The 26,045-nt window shown below is 42.9% G+C and overlaps 1 protein-coding gene and 1 long non-coding RNA gene across 6 annotated transcripts in view; one reads left to right on the top strand and one right to left on the bottom strand.

Annotated features, from left to right (window-relative positions):
* Nucleotides 1-2,790: 2,790 nt before the first annotated feature.
* The window catches only part of rhbdf1a (rhomboid 5 homolog 1a (Drosophila)), a 40,760-nt gene continuing 17,505 nt past the window's right edge, over nucleotides 2,791-26,045 (top strand). For 2 of the 5 annotated variants that reach the window (XM_047807776.1, XM_047807775.1), the window contains exons 1-2: nucleotides 2,793-2,984; nucleotides 3,160-3,197. The gene's annotated coding sequence lies outside the window, so the exon portion shown is untranslated. Of the gene's footprint in view, nucleotides 2,985-3,159; nucleotides 3,198-26,045 lie in introns of all 5 variants that reach the window. The other 3 variants (XM_047807772.1, XM_047807774.1, XM_047807773.1) reach the window with 3 other exon arrangements.
* LOC125140133 lies at nucleotides 12,189-13,981 on the bottom strand. Its single transcript, XR_007139375.1, has 2 exons — nucleotides 13,294-13,981; nucleotides 12,189-12,948 (listed from the first exon to the last, which is right to left on the bottom strand). It is a non-coding gene; the product is annotated as an uncharacterized LOC125140133 (long non-coding RNA).

Below are 26,045 nucleotides of genomic sequence, written 5' to 3'. Positions count from 1 at the left end.
TTAAGATATTTAATCAAATTAGAGCATTTTTCCATTTCACTGTGTTTATGGAGGTGTTTTTAGATGTATCTTGGAAGAACAAACTGGGGAAGAATTTTATTTTCAGTACCAGTAGTAAGGCTTTACTCTAACACATTTAGATTAACATGAGAATGGAATTAACTGAACTGAGGCCTAAAGCATTTGATATGAACACATCCTATATACTGTAATGAATTAACGAATTAACGTATTTGCATCACAAATCCAGTGCGCTGTATTATAACAAGCTACATAGTGTTCATGATTCTCCAGTGTAAAGATATTACTGTGCCATTTCCTAAACAACACTATTCCTTAACCGTAGCCTGTATTACAGTATAACAGTGAAATTCGTTTGGGCTGCGTAATAACTCGATCAAATATCCACATATTACAGATGAATAGAAATGCTTTCGAGTCCATCTCTCACAGGGCATTTGGGTGAGAATAGATTCTAAACCAGAACTGGGAACACAACACAAATTTGCATGGACTTGCAGGATGAATAAAGAAAGCACTTGTTCATTAGCAGGAAGGTGTTGAAGGTAGCTTCCTGGTAGATTCACTTTAAACATGGTGGTTTAAAATAGGCTACTGGTCTCTTTATATTTTGGGACAAATAGAACCTAAATTCGGTAGAAAACATCCCAGACAACAGAGTTCAACAAAAATAAATAACCTGGGGCCAGGATTAAAAACAGTCCCTAATCAGTTCGGCACCCCAGGCAACATGTTCCGCTGGCGTTCCTCCACCATCAACCGCTTGCTAAACACAAACGGCAAAAATGTGCAGAACTACTACATATTTCAAACACCACAGCCCATGATTACCGTATACTAACACGGCTAACAAGCAGTGCTTGGGTAAGGGATGGCCAAGAGCGGGCAGTGCCAGGCTGGCATGATGCGTAGACACACTCCTGCCACCTCGGTAAGGTATTATTATCATTATTGTGCTGATCAAGGTCATGTTTTTAAAACGAAGCGACATGGTAAACGACATGCTACTTGTAAACGATGTGATCACTAGGACTAATGATCACTAGGACCAGAGCCGATTTGTGTAGGGCCCCACAAATTACGCAAGGCCCCGCTTCCCTCTGCCTCATTTTACAGCGCATGTTAATGTTTACTGTGTAGATGACAATATGAAGCGGATGGATCTGGACATGAAAAGAGAAAAAAAAACAAAATGAGAGTGAAATGTGAGAACAGCAATCAGGTAAATTTGTGTTCTCTTCAAGTTTGATGTCAGCAAGAGCAAATTACAGAAAGGTTAAGTTGATGTGATTCTGTCTCTAGTCTCTATCTGACTAGCTAAATTATGCCAGTGCAAGTGTGAATGTGTGGCAAATAGTTTACATGGCTCATGGGGCAGGTAGGAGGACCCCTTAGCAGAATTTTGCTTAGGGCCCCAGTGAGGTCAGGATCGGCTCTGACTAGGACTAATGATCACTAGGACTAATGATCACTAGGACTAATGATCACTAGGTCTATTGATCACTAGGACTAATGATCACTAGGAATAATGATCACTAGGACTAATGATAACTAGGAATAATGATCACTAGGACTAATGATTACTAGGACTAATGATCATTAGGACTAATGATAACTAGGACTAATGATCACTAGGAATAAGGATCATCACTAGGACTAATGATCACTAGAACTAATGATCACTAGTAATAATGACAACTAGGACTAATGATCGCTAGGACTAATGATCACTAGGACTAATGATCACTAGGACTAATGATAACTAGGAATAATGATCACTAGGACTAATGATTACTAGGACTAATGATGACTAGGTCTATTGATCACTAGGACTAATGATCACTAGAACTAATGATCACTAGGAATAATGATAACTAGCACTAATGATCACTAGGTCTAATGATAACTAGGACTAATGATCACTAGGACTAATGATCACTAGGACTAATGATCACTAGGACTAATGATGACTAGGTCTATTGATCACTAGGACTAATGATCACTAGAACTAATGATCACTAGGAATAATGATAACTAGCACTAATGATCACTAGGTCTAATGATAACTAGGACTAATGATCATTAGGACTAATGATCACTAGGAATAATGATAACTAGGACTAATGATCACTAGGACTAATGAGCACTAGGAATAATGATCACTAGGACTAATGATCACTAGGAATAATGATCACTTGGTCTAATGATAACTAGGACTAATGATCACTAGGTCTAATGATCATTAGGACTAATGATCACTAGGTCTAATGATCACTACGTCTAATGATAACTAGGACTAATGATCACTAGGACTAATGATCACTAGGTCTAATGATCACTAGGACTAATAATCACTAGGACTAATGATCACTAGGACTAATGATCACTAGGTCTAATGATCACTAGGACTAATAATCACTAGGACTAATGATCACTAGGACTTGTGTGGGACACTTTAATGTGTTTATTTCATCAGTGTTCAGTTCCTATAGACACCAGAGTGAACACAGTAAACACACAGCTCAGCCCTGGACAGACAGATAGGGGTGTTATCTGTAGCACAGATATGCTTATAAGCTACAGACAGGTGTGACGTTATTACAGGTAAAAGTGTTCACAGTGAAACCCGTCATGTCTCTTTAACTATTCAAACCGAAACGTTTTGCTTAGTCACGCCCGCGTGCAGTGCCACGCTGATGCCCCGCCCACCTGCTCTCTGATTGGTTCATGTGTTCGTCAGGCCCCTCGGTCGACGCAGCGATACTCGGTCGCTAAGGGCGGGGCTCCGTGTCTCGAGACAGAATTACCGGCTGCAGGCAGAGAAACTGTGTGTGTGTGAGTGTGTGTGAGTGTGTATGAGTGTGGGAATGTACACGGCTCTGCGTGGGAAAAACGGCCTCTGTCTTAACGTCGGGATGTGAATTCGACAGCGCGCGCTCTGACATTGATTGACAGCTCCGACGGTTTGTTGTGATTCGTGCTATTCTAAATCCGACCCGTTTTCCGTGTTGTTCGGTGTGTGAGATGGAGTGACAGTGTGTGTGTGTGTGTGTGTGTGTGTGTGTGTGTGTGTGTGTGTGTGTGTGTGTGTGTGTGTGTGTGTGTGTGTGTGTGTGTGTTCTCGGGGTTTCTGCTCAGCTACGTCTCCGATACGCGGACTGGTGGAGAGAGTGAGGGTGAGTTGGTCTGCTTTTATACACAGCTGTATAACTGTATACACACCGCAGTGTAACATCACAAGGCCATTAAACATGTCACTGCACTCTTTATTATTATTATTATTATTATTATTATTATTATTATTATTATTATTATTATTATTATTATCATTGTTGTTGTTATTACTATTATTATTGTTATTATTATTCTATATGAGCCCCATATGGAATGATCTCTCTCTGTGAATGTACCCTATACACCTACCTACTTACCTATACACCTGTCAGTCTGTACATTTGCCCCATGCTTTAACGTCACACGGGTATTTGATGGTGAGAGTCGCAGTGTGCAGAGTGTGTGTGTAGATTGTGTGTAGTGTGTGTGTAGTGTGTGTGTGTGTGTATAGTGTGTGTGTGTGTGTGTGTGTGGAGCGGGTATGTAGAGTGTGTGTAGTGTGTGTGTACAACGCGTGTGTGTAGAACGCGTGTGTGTAGTGTCTGTAGAACGTGTGTGTAGAGCATGTAGAGTGTGTGTGTGTGTAGAGTGTGTGTAGAGTGTTTCTAGTGTAGGGTGTGTGCAGGGGGGGTGTAAAGTAGAGTGTGTGTAGAGTGTGTAGTGTAGAGTGTGTGTAGAGTGTTTCTAGTGTGGGGTGTGTAAAGTAGAGTGTGTGTAGAGTGAGTGTGTGTAGAGTGTGTGTAGAGTGTTTCTAGTGTAGGGTGTGTGTAGAGTGTGGGTGTGTGTAGAGTGTGTAAAGCGTGTGTGTGTAGAGCGTGTGTGTAGAGAGTGTGTGTGTACAGTAGCATGTGTGTAGCGTGTGTGTGTGTGTGTGTAGCGTGTGTGTGTAGAGTGTGTGTAGGTTAAAGGAGTGTCTTTGTGTCATGTTACAACCTGGAACTGAAATGGACATGCATATTATGGCCAAAAGTATTTGCACCTCTGACCATCAAACCTGTGGTTTGTCTGCAAACTTTAACCACATTGGAAATACTCAATTTTCTCTAGAAGTTCTCTGTACGCTGTAGCTTTACACTGAGCCCTGACTGTGACTCAACCCCACTGAACACCGACTGAACCCCAGACCTCCTCACTCTTACACCATCAGTGTCTGATCTCACTAATGCTCTTGTAGCTGAATGAACACAAACCCACACAGACTCACTCCAACATCTACACAGAACAGAACAGAAGAGTGGAGCTGATTATAACAGTGAAGGAGAAAGAACCCAACACCTACAGTAGGCCCAAGGTTGTGTCCACGTCCTTTAGGCCACGTAGCGTATGCTAACAGGAAAGGGGAATAAATGTTCAGTGGTGAACATAAAGGCACGATAATCAAATGGACATAAACCTTTGACTATATAATGCCTAATGAGTCGATACAAAACAGGCCATAATATTGACAGGTGGGGCGACATGTTTTTACAGAATTATTCCCAAAAGAAAACATTTTGAAATTGTTATTGCATAAGTATTTACCCCCTTTGATGTGAAAATGAGTTCTGCTGCTCCACTCTAACATCAGAAGCCTCGTCTTTTGCTCGATGGAGTCCACCTGTGTGCAGTTAGTGTCACATAATGACAAATCTAAATATGCCTGCTCATGGAAGATCTCGGAGTTAGTTAGACTAAACAAACAGCACCACGAAAACAGATGATGTATCAAAACAAGTCAAAATCAGGGCTTCAGAAATCAGAAAAAATGTTTTAAATGTTGAACACGTGTCACACCAAATCCACTATTTTTTTTTGGGGGGGGGGGGGGTTGTTATGGCACAACCGCACCTAGAGGAGGCGGTTCGTCTGATCTGCAAGCGCATGAGATATGTTTAAAATGATTAGGATCCAGATGTGCAGAGCTGATATTTGAGTCTTATCCCAGACGTCTTGCAGCTCCAACTGCAGCCGAATCGTCAAAGTGGGGGCAAAAACTTACACAAACAACAAAAATGTTGAAGTAACTTTTTTGTCGAATGTTAAACATGTTGCGTAATCATTATTAGAGTAAGTGACCCTTCAGACACGATCTGGACAAATGTTTATTTTTGCTCGGCTGACAGGAAATACATCCTTAAAACACCACATTCCCTTTATATCCCATCGGCTCGCACCTTCCTGTTAGAGGTGCTTCTCTTCTTCCTTTTGAGCTTGAGCTGACGAGTTTTCTTATTAATATGAGCTTCATATAAGATCAAACAAAACAGCTGTATTTCTGGGTGTTGATGACATCATTAACACTAATGTTGTAACGGTTTCTGACTCGGAAGAGGAATTGTACGTGAAGATCACAGACGAGTCACGTGACACGAAGCGTAACGTATATTTCACCATTTTTATAAATACGTTACTTGTTCTAACGAAAGCACATTTGTGGCATACGTCTACACTGAGATGTTAAGTATAAACCTCTGCATGGACCTGTGTACATAACAATGATTTTAGTAGTCGAATCATTTTTTATTTTATTTTATTTATTAATTGAATGTTTGGTTTATTTTCAAAATAATATGGCAGAAATATAAAAAAATATATTTACATATTTATATATTTATATACATCTGATACTAGTACAGTCTTTACAGCCTAATTAGATGTCAGGCGTCTAACTGCAATCCGACATTTCTGACATTTATCAGCTTATTTGTCACAGAATGAGAATATTTTTAAGCATTTAAATAAGTGAGACACTCTGACGACTGAATTCTGTCCATTTGTTTCATTGTTTTCTGTGCACTAGTCTTGAACCGTGTCGTATCTGCATTTTAAGCCCTGGACTTATTCAAATTCACTGTTGTGTGTGTGTGTGTGTGTGTGTGTGTGTGTGTGTGTGTGTGTGAGAGGTGAATCTTTTCTGATGTGTGGAATTGACTCCAAAGCTTTAGACTTGTCTTTAGTTTTTGTGTTTTTTGAAGCCTTAATCAAATCGACTCTGATTTGGGATCGTATGTATGGTAGGTTGATTGGCATCTCTGGAAAATTGTCCGTAGTGTGTGAGTGAGTGAGAGTGTGTGTGTTTGCCCTGTGATGGGTTGGCACTCCGTCCAGGGTGTATCCTGTCTCGATGCCCGATGACGCCTGAGATAGGCACAGGCTCCTCGTGACCTGAGGTAGTTTGGATAAGCGGTAGAAGATGAATGAATGAATGAATGAATGAATGAATGAATGAATGAATGAATATCATGTATGCTAAGAAACACATGTACGCTTCTGCCTAATGCTACATACCTCATGCACACACAACATCGCATAAGCTGTATGGTTTTTGTTTTGTTTTTTCGATGTAAGAAACATTTATTTCCGTTCATGCAGTAATGGATTAATAAGCACGGTTCAGCCTCGTCCATATCGACATAACACTTACATGAAAACACAAGTTTTGACATCACGAGGCCAACAGCGCAGAGGAATCATAACTCATCATCGCTAGCTCAGTGCTAAAGGCATCGGGCTGTCGAATGAAAGACGGCGTTCAAATCCCACCACCATCAATTTGGGCCCTTGAGCAAGTCCCTAACCCCTCAACGAATGAAATGAAATGAAGCGACAATGAAACGATGACCCAGCAGATCCAGCTGGGATCTGGATCAAACTAGGCCAGTCGAAGACGGAAAGAATCATTGGATGGAGCGAAAGACTTGCGGCTCGGCACAGAAGTGAGCAGATGTTGGGTGTTAGAGGAAGGAGGTACAGAGTAATGGAGTCCTGCCTCGATGAGTCATGGCACAGCAATGGATCTTTACTTTTCTGGCAAGGCCCATGTGTCTCTGGCACAGGACTGCTTTTAGTACACATGGCTAAAATAGTCCCAGACTTTAGCCTGTAAACAAGCCTTAGAGTAGAGGGTATGAATGCAGTCCCACGTATGAGCATAATCAAGACGGATATGGTTTAAATCATGGAGTTTCACATTGGGTTCAATCTTTCTTACACTAACAATCATGTTTACAGAGTAGAAATTAGGTTCAAACATCATTCTTTCACATCTGTGACTTACAAAATTGTTTGGTTTTATTGGAATTGTGAGTCATATGTGGACTTGTGATAAAAGGCTAGAGCGTTGAAATAACTTACGCTTTGTAAAATTGCTTGTGGTTCTTTACTGAATTCACTCCCAGCTTGGGTGAAGCCTTGAAAATGGCATCTCTGTGCACCACATGTGCAGCTGAAGATAAGCAGATTTCATGCTGTTATTATAACAGGCCATAGCACAAAGCACATGCGGGAGCTTCAGTGGAGCTTTAATGGTCTTACTTCGTACCTATTTAGTCTACCGTTCTGCATTTACTAGATGTTCCTCCAACCCTCAAAGCCGTATTAATCAGCCATAGATGATTAATTCACTGCATCATAAAAGCCTGGAAAATTCCACTCAGTGCCGATTTATGTTCGGTAAATCATGTAAACCGACTTGTTCGACGGCTTTAGAAACAGTTACCATTCTCTAATGGAGAAAGGAAGCCAGACAAATAAACGTCTTCCTTAAGCTTGGAAGTGTTGTGAATTTTAATGGCATGGCAGGAAACGGGTATCAGGGGATCAGTTCAGGGGTCAGCTGTGTACTGAGCACTTCTACTGCCGGGGAGTAAAGCTGCTGTCTCTGGACGTTTTCAGTAAGATTTTAATATTAGTGTGTGTAATATTAGTGTGTGTAATATTGTTTTGAGGTAACGGGGCCACAGTGTCTTACTGCCCCTGTTGCTTTGCTTACACACAGCCTAATAAACAGAATTGCTCAAAACAAATAAAAAAAAAAATGCAGCCTTACTTCCTTCCTGTCAAAACTTTCAAAACAGAGCTCTGCGCTCCGTGCATGATGGAACATGGGTCGAGTCTCTGAGTTCCTGTGAAGTCATGTAATGACTCGATTTCTCTAAAATGAGCTTTTCAGTAGCAGGCCATCCTTAAAAATATTTTGCTTTGCTTTGCAAAAAACAGTTAAAAAAAAAGGGGGGGGGTCAGTAGGTAGGGTTATATTTTTGTTTCAAGTTTCAGTGTAAAAAAAAAAAGTACAATTTTGGTGATGGTGATGACGTAGGTATGACTTTAAACAAATTAGCATGTGGTGACGTCACTGACTGGGTCTTCAACCCGTGCCTTCGGGCGCATCATCGCAAACCTCATGTTGATGCTGGACAGTTTTTCCAGAACGCAAATTAACAACCGGCAAGTCGGTCGGACTTAAAGCAAAAAAAAATAAAAAAATTGAGTCGGTCGGGTTGAATTCTGTTGAGTCGGTCGGGTTATGGCAAACAAGAATATTTTTAAGGATGGCCTTAACGTAGGAACAGCCTCAAAATAAGCCTTGTGAAGTGTCCTGAGGGGCTGTGTAGAGCTCAGCATCAGGGGTGGTGTTGATGTGGATATATATGTGTGCTGCCTGAGAATGTGTGTCATTTGGAGGTCGGTGGGAATGTTGTGGGTGTTTTCACAGGAAAGCTCCCAGCGCTTTGATCACCAGAATCTCATGCAGGGTGTGTTTACTTTTTGATATACTGCTACTCTAAAGGCGCTGTAGGAAACTTCATGCTCTTGTGGTCGACTAAAAAAAAAAGTTCTGTAAAAACTCTGCATGCATTACAACAAGCTTTTTAGTGGAACTGAAGGACAATGGAAATGCTTGAAGTTCCACACCGGGTGCGTTGTAGCGGCTGTATATCTGTAAGCAGTGTCATTCTATTTCAATGAAACGGAACAGGACTGGGAAGTCTGGTCTCGCAGAACATCTATCAAATCAACACGCTGTGTTCTTAGCTGTTATACTTCAGTTGTCATGTTCAGCACATTTTTTTCTCTTTAACCGCCGATCAGTTTCTCTAACGTAACTTATGCCACGAACACGAGCAATGTCGACCTCCAGGACGCGGATTTTGTTGTACACGGTGAAGAAGATTACATCTTAACCAATGGAAACATCTTGAATGTAGGCAAATGTATGTGGTATTTCCTTTTAGAAGATTACAGTAAAACATATATGAGGTGATTCAAACCGTTTCCTTTACAGACTTCACACTTAAAATGGACTTTTAGTCATCTGCAGAAAGAAGAATTGTAGTTTTTATTGTCGTTTTTATGTAAACTTAAATTCAGTGAAAATTTGGTTCTTGTTGCTGTTGTAATGAAGGTGGAGAATTTGGACTGTACACATTGCTGATCAGTGACACTTTAAATCCACAAACAACCAACACAGCTTGTTATTATACTAAATTATCTTGACCGCTAGTACGGAGGCAGTTCGCAGTGAAAACGTGTCTGTATGGTTCTGATGATGTTGCTGTGCACGCTAACGCTAACTGCCACCTTATGCAGATTCCTTTCTGTCTCCTGAAACACACGACGTGAGTAGTTTTAAACAACTGTTTTATTGGAGGAGAGAGAGTACGGTTTTATATAGCACGACCTGCTCGTCTGTGTCTATTTTTAGAACACAGTCTCAGTTTGAAGACACTCCCTGAGTCCCTCAGCTTCGAGTCAAGAGGAATGTCTTGTGAACAGAGCCAGGCTATCTGGATTCTGACTTCCTGTACTGTTTTTAGGCTTCTCTAGAAAGTGAGGCTGTGTTCTGGCTTGCGATTTGGCCTTTCTGGAGTAGGTGGGTCAACCGTGACTAATATTACTGTACGAGTCTGTATGTTCTTTGTTCTCTAAAGGAGAAAGGGCTTATTTATTTTTGTTTTTTTTTTTCTTAAATGGTCATTGATGTCATGTTGTGTGTTATTATCAGTTAGCAATTCCACCCTGACTGACTGAACCCTAGTAACGTGTAATGAGCATGTGTACGTGGGTTTACTCGACCTTCTCAGGTCTGAGGAATGTCCTAGAGCTGGCTAATGTTGGCTTTGTAAAATAGTGCTGTCTCTCGTGCTGTACTGGGAATGCCAGAGTGGAGCAGTCATCCAGCTTTACTTTCCATGAGTCTCTCGGCTCGACGAGCTGAAGGGACGCGGCACAGAGAAAGAGCTTTCCTGGGCTTCAGCAAGTTAACAGCAAGCAGCTAGATAGAACTGGGGAAATGAGGAGGTTTAAATCTGTCCAGCTCGAAAACACACACCGAGTTGTTTTACACACCAGACATAACTAACACACTGCACACACACACAGGGAGCACAACTAAACTGGTTAACCACCGCAAAGAGACCCCGTAGAGTGTGACTTTCTCTTTCACGAGCCCACCCCAGTCCCTGTCCTCATCCCTGTACTCCTCCTCGTCCTAGTCCCTGTACTGTCCCAGTCCCAGTCCTTATCCCAGTCCCTGTACTGTCACTGTCCTCATTTCTGTACTCGTCCCAGTCCCAATCATAGTGTCCTTGAGCTTGGGAAAGGCGCTATATAAATTAAACATATTATTATTATTATTATTATTATTATTATTATTAAAGACTCATTCTCATCCCAATCCAAATGTATTCTATGGGACACATTTTAATGTAGAGACAAAAGAGTCACTGCTACAGTTCACGATCTTACAGTCCGTCTCCGATCCCAGGATTAGTTTATACAGGTCTAAATCTAAATAAATAGATTCAAATATGTTTTACATTCATGATATTTGTTGAATCATGTTTTAAAAAAACACATTTAAGTTGTCTGTTAGTTAAAAGAAGAAAGAAGAAAACCAGTTGTGACACGCCGGACGTTTCTATCAGATGAAGCTCATGTGGGTTCTAAAATAATGTCGATTCTATCAGAAGACTGTTTTGCTAGTCACTGAGTTGTCGGTCTGCTCGAGGTGTCGTGTGGATGTGGAGCTCTGGTTTGTGAGTGAGGGTGTGAGTGAATGTACCCTCATGGCAGCCTTAGGAGAGAGCATAACTTGTCCAAACCACACATATTCCAGTCATACACACCTCTCACAGGAGTCGTGGACATGTCCTGAGTCTCATCCAGGCTTAAGTGTGATACTGAAGATGGAAAAACAAGCATCTCCACCATCTTAGCTTTGAGGAGAGAAGGAGAGCATGTTCTACTGCTGCTAGCTGTTTTGGCAGGATCTGCTTTCTGGCAACTGCATCAATCATGAAAACTCCAGACGCAGGAGAACAAAAACCACTAATCACTTTCTTATCACTCTCCAATTCAGATCAGCATCATCATTTATTTGTGAAGTGTTAAATTTAGATAAAAAAAAAAATTAGGTCAAAAACTCTCAGCTTTTCTTCTCTTTTATTTAAATGTTTTTTGGGTTAGGGTAGTATATCTGAGACAGCTCTAAAAAAAAAAAAAAGATAATCAGGTCCAATACGAGCCTAATACGAGCAGGATTTCTCATGATTTCTCCTTTCCGACTCCAAAATATATTGCACTACGTTTACCCTGCCAGAAACGGGAGGGTCGGGGCTTCCAGATCGCCATGGCGATACATCGATTCTTTTAATTCGGGAGGAAATGCTGTCCAGGCTGATTTGTATAGAACATCAAATACAGTTTTGTTTTTAATCATAACTCTGATTTCTGATTTCCACACAGACGTTATTCAGAACGCCCATCTGCCATTGAGGCAACATCATTAAGCTCACGTGAGGCCTCCAGAGAAACACGTTAATGAGTTTCTGGGGGGGGGGAAACAGGCCCTAATTCAGCAGGCGTTCATCTGGAAGAGATCACAAGCTGTAATGTTCTACTGTGTTGAATATGTTGTAATAACAGGAGCATGAAGATCTCCATGTCCACCCACTAAGGTGGAGGAACACACATCCTTCAGACCATCAGAAGCAGAAGCGTTAGTTTTAACTCCTCAAATAATTGATAAAAGAGTCACAGAACGTGCCGTGTTTCAGAAGATATTCCCTTCACTTTGAATTTAATATGTCGCTGTAACAACAATGAACTCGTCTCATTTTCTACATTTTTTTCAGCAGTGTAAGTCCACAAAATAGCAGGAAGTGATGTAATTCTCAGCTCTCCATGTTTTTTCCTGTCCGGAACAACTCGGATAATGCAGCATGTGTTGCTCATTAATCATTTTACCCGTGTTTTCTTTTTTTTTTTTTCCCTTAAACAAGCCACCACAGCTGAACACTTTAGACATTTATTTGAGAAAGTCAGATCTTTGCCCCGGGTTCAGGTTTTGGAGCGAGCTCGATGTGCCTCAGTTCGGGCATCATCGTCTTCTCCGAAGCGCATCGTAACATCATGGATCTGGCTGACATTGAGAAGACTCAGACATTAGTCCATTTCCTGCCTCCATTTGGAGCTCATCAGCTCCTTTGCTCACCATTTCCTTCCCGTGTTCCTTAAATAAGCAAATCTCTGACCCCACGGCTTCCTGCTCACTCACAATGGATGTGACGTGTTTGAGCGGGCGTGCTTTTCTGGGACACTGTTTGTTTTCTTGGTTGTAGATAAGATAAAGCTCTTTTTTTTTTGCTCAGGAGGAGTATGGTGTAGTGTGTCGTTACCATTTTGTCTTTTTAAATATGTTCATCGTCAGACAGACCAATCAGCTCGTCGATAATACTGGTGATATTTTAATGGCGACGTGACCTTCAGCGGTCAGCCTGCCCGACTCCTGCTGGGATTCATGCACATGGGGCTCATACACGTCATACAATAGGTGCCTTTATGGACGGAATCCGGCTGATATCACGTTGGAAATTTCGATCCCATGTTGCTGCAGCATTCTGCGTCTCTGAGTCTCCACTTAGCTCACGTTGTCCAAACTCCAGCAGACAATAAGGCACTTGTTTCTAAGCTTGTGGATGCATCTGGGAGCCTCTCATGAGTGTCAGTGTTCCTCTTGAGAATTAGCTAACTTCCCTTTTTTCCCTTCTCTTTCTGGGGAAGGAAACTGTGGATCAGTTACAAAAACCGAGAGGTCAGATGTTGTGTCAGATTACAGGGGGGGAATCTGGGAGAAAATCTCTTGCTCAGAAATAGCTTGTATTTGACCCGGTTTCTCATCTCCGCATTCCCCAGTGAACTGTTGATAACATCAACATGATAAAGAGAATGTCTTGTCTTTAAATCCAACAGTGTTCAGGATCCTATGAACTCGAAAGCAGAATAAAAGTAACACCTGAAATAAATTCCCTCACATTTCAGCAGCAAGGTGTACAGTGTATATGTTGTGTAGTTAAACCAGGCTAGCTCTGCTTAATTCCATACACACGTTATCCTTACCCTGTTCCTCTGTAGTGCTGGGTCCTGACATCACACCCTACTGGTCCTAACGCTTTCCCTCTTCTTCAGAGAAAGACTCGTCTCCTCTTGGATCAATCCCAGGGCCTCAGTGACCTCTCCTCATGTTCGGATCTCTTAATATCAGACTTCATTAACTGCCACCACCATTTGCTCAAACGTTTTAGCAGAGTGTCCATCCATCCATCAGAACACGCTCTCGCCTCCTTTGTACCTCGGCAAAATGTAAAAAGTGGTTGGAAATGAGCTTTAAAGTATGAACATAAGCTAAAGTGGTTACACCATGCAAAAGAAGGTGCCTGTGGTCATAAGCTTGGGTTACACCACACTTTGCACACTTCCTCTTTCCTATCGGCCCTGTATTTCAACTGCTCGACATCATATAGCCTTTGTCCGTTGACCTCAAACTGAACAGGGAAAGCATGGGGCATACAACATAATAATAAGAATCCTGTGAATGGCTGTGTGTATTTAGATCGCTCTTACTGGTCATGGATAGTTACTGTATCCTTGTGCACTCTTCTACACGTTACTGGTGCAGCGATCCTCACTACAAATGTATAAACACACCGGCGACTGTATCTCGACTGTAAGGAGAACGACACGCTCGTGTGTGGGGTGTGTATGTGAGACAGAGAATGAGAGAGAGAGACAGAGAATGAGAGAATGAGAGAGACTGAGCAGACGGAAGGCATGGATTAGATTGAGCAGAGAGACGAAAGAGAAGAGAAGGAGAGAGAGAGAGATAAAGATGACCGAGACAGAGCAATGACGAGAGATGAGAGAGAGAGGAGAAGAAGAGAAGGATGTGAGAGAGAGAGACAGAGAATGAGTGAGAGAGAGACAGAGAATGAGAGAGAGACAGAGAATGAGAGAGAGAATGAGAGAGAGAGAAAGAGAATGAGAGAGATGAGAGGAAGAGTAATGTAGAGAGATAAAGATGAGAGAAAGAGATAGCGTAGACATGGAAGAGAAGAGAATGAGAAAGAGAAAAAGAGAGAGAAAGAGAATTAGAGAGGGCAGAGAGAGAGGAGAAGAGAGAGAGGTGATAGGGGGACGAGATGAAGAATGAGAGAATGAGAGAAGGAGAATGATCGAGAGAGAGATGAGACGCAGAAGAGAAAGAGAGAGAGAGAGAAACGAGATTTATGAGAGAGCGAGGGGGAGAGGGGGGGGAGATAAAGACGGAGAGAAATGAGAGAGGAGAGAGAAAGAAAGGAAGAGGCAGAGAAGAGAGAGAGAGAAAAAGTGAGAAGTGAGAGAGACGAGAAGGAATGCAGAAGAGAGGAGAGAATGAGAGATGAAGAGAGAGAGAGAAGAGAGAGAGGAACGAGAGAAGAGGGACGACAGAGAGAGAAGAAGGGAGAGAGAGAAAGAAGAGAGAAGTGAAGAAGAGAGACCCGAAGAGAGGAGAGAGAACGAGAGAAGATGAGAGAGAAGGAAAAAAGGACGAGAGAAGAGGAGACGAGAGAAAGAGAGAGAGAGGAGAGAGGAGAAGAGAATATGAGAGAAAGAGAGAAGAAGAGGAAGAGAGAGGAAAGAGAAGGAGGAGAGAGAAGAGGAGAGAGAAGCGAAGAGAGAGAGAGAGCGAGAGAGAGAGAAGAAGAGAGAGAGAGAAGAGAGAGGGAAGAGAGAGAAGAAGAGCAGACGGAGCAGGAGAGAGAGAGAAAGGAAAGAAGAAGAGGAGAGGGAGAAGATGAGAGAGGAGAGAGAAGAGAGAAGAGAGAGAGAGAAGGATGAGGAGAGAAATGAGAGAAAGAAGAGATGGGAAGAGAATAGGGAAACAGAGAATGAAGGAGAGAGAGAGACAGGGAGATGAGCGTAAGAGGAGAAAGCAAGAGAGAATGAGTGAGAGAGAGAGAGAATAAGAGAGAGAGAAGGAGAAGAGGAGAGAGAGAGGAAAGAGAGAGGAGAGAGAAAGAGAAGGAGAGAGAAGAGTGAGAGAGGACGAGAGAGAGAGAGAGAGAGAAAGAGAATGAGAGAGATAAAGAGAGAGACAGAGAATGAGAGAGAGAGAGACAGAGAATGAGAGAGAGAGACAGAGAATGAGAGAGAGAGAGAGAGAGAGAAAGAGAATGAGAGAGAGAGAAAGAGAATGAGAGAGATAAAGAGAGAGACAGAGAATGAGAGAGAAAAAGAGAGAGACAGAGAATGAGAGAGAGAGAATGTGAGAGAGAGAAAGAGAATGAGAGAGAGAAAGAGAGAGAAAGAGAATGAGAGAGATAAAGAGAGAGAGAGAGAGAGAGAGAATGAGAGAGACGGAGAATGAGAGAGAGAGAGAGAGAGAGAGAGAGAATGAGAGAGACAGAGAATGAGAGAGAGAGAGAGAGAGAGATAAAGAGAGATAAAGAGAGAGAAAGAGAATGAGAGAGATAAAGAGAGAGAGAGAATGAGAGAGAGAGAATGTTGACCAGTTGCTGTGATAGAAAGCAGAACACACACCAGACTGCATGTTTATATAAAAATATACGAAAGCCGGCTCTTCAGCTCACATCAGGGATTATTGGTGTTAGCAACCCAACGGCTAATCACTTCTGCACTCCAGTGTGTTCGCTCTACTGAAAACACCAAGGAGGAAGAAGAAGAAGACGAAGAAGAAGACGTGCACGTCATTGAGCCGGATGATTCACTTCTTCAGCTCCAACACCTGAGCATGAACGTCGGACACTTCCTGCACTTAACACTCCGCTTTGCTTGCGTAGAGGAAGGGGGCGGGGCTACCGGCCACAGACGCTGGGTGAGAAAACGCGTTCAAGATGGCCACCGACTCTCTGGCTGACGATCTAAATGTCTGACAAATGTCTTTAAATTAGGTCCCACACACAGTACATGTTTGTTGTCATCATGGCAGCAGCTTCTACTTCCATGTTGTAAAGAAGTGTTAGAGACGATATACACTCGAGTACACAGTGAGGACGTCAAGACATTCTTACTTATATAGCATCGAGCCCCGTAAAGGGTACGGCCTGCTGGAAACTGTTGAGTCTGCTTTAAGGGCCCTGGAAGTGATAAACCTATTTCCAGACCTTGGTGTTAAGTGCTGGAGGTCCACAGAATACTGACTACAGCTAAAGGTCAGTGAACAATATGGAGTCAGACTCCATCTAATAAATACCAGACCTAGTGTTTATGTGCAGAGAACGGAGCAGGTAGACTTTATATTATCCTGATAATGTGGGAAATGAGATGGATCAGAGAGAGAGGGGGGAAGAGAGAGACAGAGGGAAAGAGAGAAAGAGAGAGAGAGGGGGAAAGAGAGCGAATGAGAGAGAGAGGGGAAAGAGAGAGAGAATGAGAGAGAGAATGAGAGAGACAGAGAGAGATGAATGTGTTTACTTAGGTGAATTCCTAATAACTGATGGCTCTGGTACATAATGACTCTTACATGTGATTCATTACTACTGACTGAGAGGAACTGAGACTTCAGAGATCTTTAGATCAAGCAGGTCAGTCAACAACAGTGACGGGGCAGTGTGCTCCTCCATACTGATCTCACACACACACACACACACACACACACACACACACACACACACACACACACACACACACACACACACACACACACACACAGGAGAAACACACTGAGTGTCTCACACACATAGGAAGAAATAATGAATCGGTGTTTCTAATAATACTAATTATTAGATTTTAGTTGATAATTTAGTTTAGTTAATATAAATGGATTATTTGAGCACGCGTCGGTCATTTGGGGATTTGAGGAGCCGCAGGATCAAGTCCTTAAACCCGGAAAGCAGTCAGCATTTCTGCACTTCCTTCCTTTTTTTTTTTTTTTTTTTGGTTTAAAATTCCTGAACTCTGAAATAAGCCACAACATAAAATACACCTCTTGTACATCGCACATGATTAACATCATCACACCGAACGTGAAATCTACACGCTATTTCTCATCTACATCTAGTACTACATGAGACTGTTTCTATTAATAACTTTACATTCATTCGGATTCCTCCACAGGAAGAGCAGAGCGGATCCTCGTTAGGGACGATGTGTTGGTGGCTTCAAAATTTAGAACCGTTGTCTTCATTTCTGAGGATTATCTTAATGATCAAAACATGTTGTTGTTGTTAATCTTGTCGTCCTTCGACGTTCCCCCCGTTCGGTGTCACCGCAGTGCATCATCAGATTCACATGGTTTTGATTTCAACACGGGTTTTTACTCATGACACACGCCTCCCATTTCATCAGGACCGGAGCTGAGACTTAACCCCTCACTCACCAGGTTGCTTCCCTGCAATTTTCTCCAGTCATCCAAAAACCGATGGAAAAATCCTACAGGTTTTTGTTTCAGGGAACCGTAGAGACGCTCAGACTCACTCATCATCCCGCAGCTGTCTGATCAGGTGCCGCTTTACAGTAGCAACAACATCACAGCTCTCAGGGGTTAGTTTCGCTAATTTTTAGGCATTTAACAGACGGATGTTTTGTCGATCTTTTACACAGAATCTTTGGGCGCAAGAAATAGAAACCGAGCTAAATATCAGAAACAATCAGCCTTATAGTATTAAATAGAAACATTGTGCTTTATCTGATTGTAAGCAGTGTAAGGTCGGTGTGGTGCAATCTGGTGTTCCTCAGGGATCAGTTTTGGGCCCATTACTTTTTAGTATTTACATTTTTCCATTTGGCCAGCTTTTAATATCACTTGGTCTTAACTATCACTTTTATGCCAATGCCACAGATCTATATACATTCAATATGCCTGTCTTTACTTTCTCAGTGTTTTACTGAGATTAAGAAATGGATGTCTGAAAATGATCTTTGTCTGAACACTGACAAGACTGAAGTGATGCTTATCGGTTCACCACCTAAAGTCTAAAGTATATTCTATCTAAAGCCTGGATTCTTCACTAATTAGACAGAAAGCTAGTGAATGAAACATTACTGATGAGCTAAAGAACTACAGAACAGTCTGGAATCCTGTTCACATAGATAGTAGCATCACTCCATCAGCATCACTACTGTGTGAATTATTTACACTTTAGCTCGCTCATGCGCGCACACACACACACACACACACACACACACACACACACACACACACACAGTCGAATCCTGACAGACTGCTCACACACTGTCACAGCAGCTCAGGACCGTCACATCACTCCGTTTACTTTACTATTGGATGTGCTGTATGTCCCAGTCAGGACAGAGTTACTGTACACTGCATGCTCTCAGATATCCGCAGCCCACGGACAACCGAGTCAGGACCAATCCGCAGCAGGATCAGGGCTGATTACTGCTGACTACTCACAGTAACGGTCTGTCAGTGATGGAGGATTATTGTCTTGTAGCTTTTGTGAAAGAAGAGGTGGGAAATGTAACATGAAATAAATAAAAAGGAAGATCACGTCTGTGAAGTGAGGGGGGGTGAAGGGAACAGGGTGGAGAACAGTGTAGAAGAAAACAACAGAGTTTCTGTGTGTGTGTGAGACAGACAGACAGAGAGAGAGAGACAGACAGAGAGAGAGAAAGACACAGAAAGACGGAGAGAGTGATAGTTAGACAGACAGAGAGAAGGAGAGAGCAAGAGAGAGAGTTAGAGAGGGAGAGACAGAGTTAGACAGACAGAGAGAAAGAGAGAGTTAGACAGACAGAGAGAAAGAGAGAGTTAGACAGACAGAGAGAAAGTGAGAGAGAGACAGAAAGAGAGAGAGTTAGACAGACAGAGAGAGAGACAGACAGACAGACAGAAAGACGGAGAGAGTGAGAGTTAGACAGACAGAGAGAAGGAGAGAGCGAGAGAGTTAGACAGAGAGAGAGGCAGACAGAGTTAGACAGACAGAGAGAAAGAGAGAGAGTGAGTTAGACAGACAGAGAGAGAGACAGACAGAGAGAAAGAGAGAGAGAGTGAGTTAGACAGACAGAGAGACGGGCAGACAAAGAGAGAGAGAGACAGAGAGAAAGAGGCAGAGAGAGAGACAGACAGAGAGAGAGAGAGAGAGACGGACAGAGAGAGAGAAAGAGAGAGAGAGGCAGGCAGAGAGAGAAAGAGACAGAGAGAGAGAGAGAAAGACAGACAGAGAGAAAGAGACAGAGAGAGGGGGGCTTACAGAGCGAGAGAGACAGACAGAGAGAAAGAAAGACAGAGAGGCAGACAGAGAGAGAGAAACAAGCAGAGAGAAAGAGACAGACAGAGACAGAGAGAAAGAGACAGACAGACAGAGAGAGAGAGGCAGACAGAGCGAGACAGACAGAGTCTATGCCTCTGCACCCCTGGTTACATCATTCTGGCATGAGTCTCCACAGTACAGTCCGGTCACCTGGCTGTGCTCTGCTCTGCTTCTCCTCGTACATTATGAGCTTTATTTTTAGAAGCAGCACCAGGCTCAGTCCTGCAGCGCTTCCCACCTTTATGAATCTTTAAACCGGTCCTCACGGTGCACCTTAGAAAAAATACTGATGTTTTCTTCACAGAACACACACCTAACATTTCCCTGGACGAATAATTACCCCCAAATCTGCTAAGTGCTGTTTTGCATAATGCTGACTTCCCACTAGCGAGCAGTCCTGAGGCGTATTTACATATTTCTAACGTTCGCCGCTGACAGCTGAGTATTTGCTTTTCCTCTCAGGATATTGTTGAACGGGGATTAGTCGCGTGTCCGTGTAGGTAGTCAGGAAACAGTAGGGAAAAGACACAGAGTCTGGAGTGTGTATGAAAATGTACAAACTGCAGTCGGCCTCCAGACGGACACGAGTTGGTCTGAAGTAACATCGTGGAAAAGGTGGAGCCTCTCAAAACTCTCTGATTTTTCATGTGGAAATTGTAAGAAGAGAGCAGGAGGAGCAGGAAGGAAATGTCCATAGAGCATACACACACACACACACACACATACACACAATACACACACACATACACACAACACACACACACACCCACACACACACAGTTTGTATCTGTAACTTCTATCTCGACCCCCTGTAGTGTAGCCTGTCAGCCTGTCAGCCTCACTAATGCGTAAACCTCTCTGATGGTCACATGACTCCCACGTCCATGTCGGCTGTCGGCACACACGCTCTCCCACACATCCACTGCGCCACTCTGCTTCGGAGAATTATTAATGTGCATTTCATTGACACTTGGAAAAAAGAAACTCCTTCCTCCCTCATACACACAGACCCCAGAACCTCCTGTACTCTCACCTCGCCATGTGAAAGCATTTCAACCTTCCTTCGGTGATAAATATGATTTATTATGGTCATAAATTTGCTACTTGGCCCTAACGATGGCCTTTTTTGGACCCTGTCAAAAAAAAGGTGTCACTCCTCTCAGCAGAGGCGCGATATATATTTATCCTAAATGGTGGAAAATATCAGGCAGGAAGCTTCCATTAAGAGCGTGCTGTAGGGAGCGTCTGTCTTCACCGCTAGGAGATAAGAGATGGAAACACACAGCTTACTGAAATACACACAATGGACAGAGTTCAGCAGATCCTCCTTCCGTCCGTGGGCCTTTTTCAATCGAACAGCTCTGAGACACTGGACAGAGGAAATACAGCATGTTCATGTCGTTCTCCCATGTTAAAAACATATCCTAACTCATTATTACTAATTATTACTTATATTATTGTTATTATTGTTATTATTATTATTATTAATACAAACTATGAGTATTATTATTACTTATTATTATCACCATCATCATTCTTATTATTACTAATTATTATAATTATCCTTATCATTATTATTATTATCATTATGACATCACTGCAGTCATATGCAGTTACTCGTGACTATTATGCATTCATAGCAGGCTACTGGTTGCCATAGTAATAATGTTTATCGGTGGGCAGAGCAACTAGTTTCTCCAGTGGAGGGAGATTTGTTAAACGTTTGTGACGGTATATAAAATCCAGCCGCGTTTATATGCATCATATCTTACGAGATGAAGGAGCAGCATTGTGAGCTCTACTGTCTTCACTCCTATTAGCGCTGAGTTTTAGTTTATAGTGTGACTTTTTTCACTTTTAGTCCTGACCTTTGATTAGTTTTGTTGTAGCACACGTTGCTGTGTTTTATAATGGACCTTTAGATGGTCAAAGGCCTTGAATTTCATGTTCCATGTTGAGACCCAGAGCTTTGTTTATGAATATGGATCATTCTTGTCTGAGGTTTTCTCCCTGCTGATTTATCTCCTACACCTGAACTAAAAAGCATTAACTAAATTTGTCCAAATAAATCTATTCATATTCATTTAAACACTTGTGTAATACTCTCCGCAGTGATTTAATCAGGCTTCTATACAGTACACGCATATTACAAATGCTGTTATTGTAAATCAATCAGAAGAAACCGCAGAACATCTAGAAGTCCAAATGTTTGATCATCACACCAGTATGTGCGCTTGTTGTAACGCTACAGTTTCCCTTCACTGGAACTCAGGGACTCGACCCTTGTCCCATCATAACAGTGTCCCTGTACACAAAGCACAGAGCTCCATGAAGACATGGTGTGTGAAGGTTGGAGTAGAAGATCTCGAGTGTCCTGCACTGAGCCCTGACTCTGACTCAACCCCACTGAACACCGACTGAACCCCAGACCTCCTCACTCTTACACCATCAGTGTCTGATCTCACTAATGCTCTTGTAGCTGAATGAACACAAACCCACACAGACTCACTCCAACATCTAGTGGTAAGTCTTCACAGAACAGAACAGAAGAGTGGAGGTGATTAAATCTGGAATGAGATGGTCTGAAGTTCAGGATTGAACATAGATTTGGCTATTTAGTGTAGCTTGGACAGGATCACGAATAGAAACTTATTCCTTCTACCAGGCAGACAGATCCTCCTGTAATGTGGTGCACGGGTCATGTGAGTATATTATTTTATACCATACACTGAAGTATTATTTCAGGTCTAAGGGAGAATGATTTATGAGTTCTCAAGCTGCCATGATACCCCACCGCTGGCCCACTTTATCCAGCTGCCTTGCTTTGTGAGACACCAGCTGCTGGCCTGCCAGTTTGCAGCTGCAATGATTGAGCCCTTATAAAAACAAATGCAGCTCTTTTTTGCACAAAATTCAGCCTTAGCCTTGATGCTCTCGTCCTCATGTGGCTTTAAACACAGCAGTAGATGTATGCTTTTTTATTTACCGCTTTAGGGAGACACAGGGAAGTGAGACTAGTCCCAGAAAACGCTAGACGTAGCAGGTCCAGGTGAACTGAGCGTTAACTGGGGGTCCCTGTTGCGAGAGCGGGAATCGAGTGACCTTTCCGTGGAGGACACAATCAGACCTCCATCCCATAATGAACTGAACAGGTCTACAGGCTGAAACCTCATCTCAGGCAAATGTGCGTCACAGCAAGCCTTCTGGTTTGATTTAATGGGGAATGTAATTATTGGAGTGATGGAGAACAGTTCATGAACAAACAGTACTGCTTGGTCTGTGAACACTCACGTCACAGGAAAAAACAAACAAACAAACAATATTTGCATCTTTTTTCATCAATCCCTTGCAGCATGCACTCATGAGTGTCCGGCTCCATACTGCGCCCGAGTAAGAGCTGGCATTAGGGCTGGAGAAACACCCTGGCACATACTGGGAGAAAGGGATGTTCTTTAAACACAAAAATAAATGCACAAAAGCACAACATAGATTTTTCTTCATGACGTTCCCTGTGATAAGATTTATGTTGCCTGGCGATTTACTCCTGATTCAAGATTTAGTGGACACTGATGGTGTACTGAATAAGGCACATAAGCTAATGCTAACATTCACAAGCTTGCAGTTTGGCGTTCCTGTCCACCATCCCAGCAGATACTCATAACTATACTGAGCTTCCTGGACCTTTCTGTACTTCTGAACTTTTTGTTCCAGCATCTTCTTCCACCTATGGTCATGAGCTTTGGGTCATGACTGAAAGGACAAGATCCCGGATACAGCCGGCCGAAATGAGTTTCCTCCGTAGGGTGGCTGGGCGATCCCTTAGGGTGAGGAGCTCGGGTCACTCGGGAGGAGCTCAGTAGAGCCGCTGCTCCTCCACATCGAGAGGAGTCAGCTGAGGTGGCTCTGGCATCTGTTCCAGATGCCTCCTGGACGCCTCCCTGGGGAGGAGTTCCGGGCATGTCTAACCGGGAGGAGGCCCCGGGGAAGACCTAGGATACGCTGGAGAGACTATGTCTCTCGGCTGGCCTGGGAATGCCTCGGTATTCCCCCGGAAGAGCTGGAGGAAGTGTCTGGGGAGAAGGAAGTCTGGGCGTCCCTGCTCAGTCTGCTGCCCCAGCGACCCGGCCCCGGATAAGCGGTAGAAGATGGATGGATGGATGAATCTTCTTTCATTACGTTTGTGATGGCGTTAAGCATCACTTAATAACAGAGGAATACATTCGGTGTTACATTCACTTTTACCTGTGGCTTAAAAAAAGGGTGTTGTGAAAACGAGTGTAAACAGTAATGTTGTACTGTTCATAATGATATTAAAATATATTAGAATTAATATTTTATATATTATATATAATATATCGATTTTCTAACAATATTTTAAATAATAATATGTAACAACCATTATTAAAAATATCATTTAGTGGAAGTTTGCTTGTTCCTGGCAAGAAACATCTCCACGACATTCAGGTTTTGTTATCATTCTGTGGAATCATTGTCCTGATGCTAGTTTTTAAGCAGGTAATTAGCAGGACAGCAGTGGGAGGAGTCACGAAAGCTTTTTCCTGCTCGTCTCTTCATCCTGGTGACGTTCAGGGCTTTAGCCGGTGATTGACTCCAGGCGCTGATTTCCTCTGCGGTTTCGATCGTGTCTTGCAGCTTCCTCTTTTCTTTATAGGAGGCACCTCAGCACAAAACCGTTCTTCATCCCACCCACCCACTCGCTAGCAAGGAAAGATTTCTCCCCAAGACTGTAAACTCTCAGCCTAACAATATTGCCTGCAGCTTGTATTACCAGCAAGGATTTGTGGGATTTGAGGTTCCATCAGTCCTATTGCTTATGACCTCTCTCATATCCGTAGTGTGAAAACAGAGCCGTGGTTCGTGTTAAAGCTTCGTAGTGTTCCGTATAACCTAAACCAGATGTGCTGTTTTCTCAGAGAGACTCGAGACAGCTCGTACAGATGAGTCGCTGTAGCTGTCTTTGTGCTGGCGTCGAGCTATGACTGAGTGCAGACCTGTAGTTAGCGTTCCAGATAATAGCCGGCTGTGCTTTTTCCAAAGCTAGCTACTCCTTTGTGGAACATCATCACATTGTCAAAATCAAATCTCAGATGTTTCCCTCAATCGATTCGTTGCATTTTTTTTTTTTTTTTGCATTTCCACTTTTGGAATTGTAGAAATGTTGAAATCACGCTACATGCATGCGGGTCTACTGTTACGAGGCCTTCTAATTTTATTTTAGAGGACAGGAACAGAATCTGGATCCGCACTAGCAGTTTCCTGTCAGGGAGTATTGAATATCATGGCTCAGTGTTGCAGGAGTGGGAGTACAGTGGATAAGGTGCAGTAATGATGGTCACCCACAACATCCACCTCCCAAACAGCAGAGAATAACACAGCAAACTGAAGTTAATTGCAACTAAGCTGCTCAGGTTTCATGTGCTGACAGAAGACTCCCACAGAGCCAGCGCTTATTGGCCTTTCGAATCCAAACATCTGGGGAACTGTTCTTTATTTGGATTCAGCAGTTTCCTCTGTAACGGCGGCATCCAGCTCTGGGGTGGATTTCACAGCCGTGTGATTTTAGACTGCCATCTTGTGGTCCGGTCCATGCCTCAGGTCTTAGAAATAAATATCAAATATATAAATATCAGAGAATTATGAGGAACATGGAGGCTGTATTCTGACCTTCAGTTACAAAGGAATACTGGAAAGGATGCATACAGAAAATTGCCATCATTTTCAGATACACTGATGCCTGGGGCAATTCAGGGGTAATATAACAAAAATATTGTATCACTGACACCAAGACGTCAGCAGCAGACACTTCAAGTGGTGTAAGATGTGAGGTGGAGCCTCCATGGATCAGACTTGTTTCTCCAGCAGATCCCACAGATGCTCCATCAGGAGTCAACACATCATCCTGCACTTGGTCATGTTCCTCAAACGGTTCCTGGACAATGTTTACAGCGTGTCAGTGAGCATCATCCTGCTGAAAGAGGACACTGCTGCTATTGAAGAGGTGAACTGGGTCTGGAACAGTGTCAAAGTCACATCCACATGAATGCAGGACCCAAGGTTTCCCAGCAGAACATTGCCCAGAGCATCACACCGCCTTCTCCGGCTCACCTTCTTCCCACAGTGCATCCTGGTGCCATCTCCCATTGCTCCATGGTCCAGTTCAGCTTTGGGTGGTGTACAGGATTCAGCTCTGTGCTGCACTGTATAGGGTGTAGAAGCCATCATGTTCATGTGCAGTGCTCATGGAGATCAGGATCCATGATGACTTCAGCCTGGAAGGAACAACCTCTGTTAAGATCTGTGTAGAAGCTTCCAGAAAGGTTGGCGTTATTGTTAGCGGTTAGCGACTCTTTCTGAGCTTCTTGTTGTAAATTCTCAGGCGTGTGGAGGCCGAGCTGCTCAGCTGGAATGGGTGCTTTATGTAAATCCTCATGGCTTGTTCTTTCTGGAATATTCCAGCTTGATGATTCTTTGTAGAACTTTATTTTTTACCTCTAGCGGTGCACATTCTTAGCATTAGAGAAGTCAGACAGTCCTCATCATTATTCCAGGTGTAGTCATGAGCACAGGCGCCATTAACAA

This window comes from Tachysurus fulvidraco, chromosome 24, assembly GCF_022655615.1.
Source record: "Tachysurus fulvidraco isolate hzauxx_2018 chromosome 24, HZAU_PFXX_2.0, whole genome shotgun sequence".
NCBI lineage: Eukaryota > Metazoa > Chordata > Actinopteri > Siluriformes > Bagridae > Tachysurus > Tachysurus fulvidraco.
This window is presented reverse-complemented; position numbering and strand designations above follow the sequence as displayed.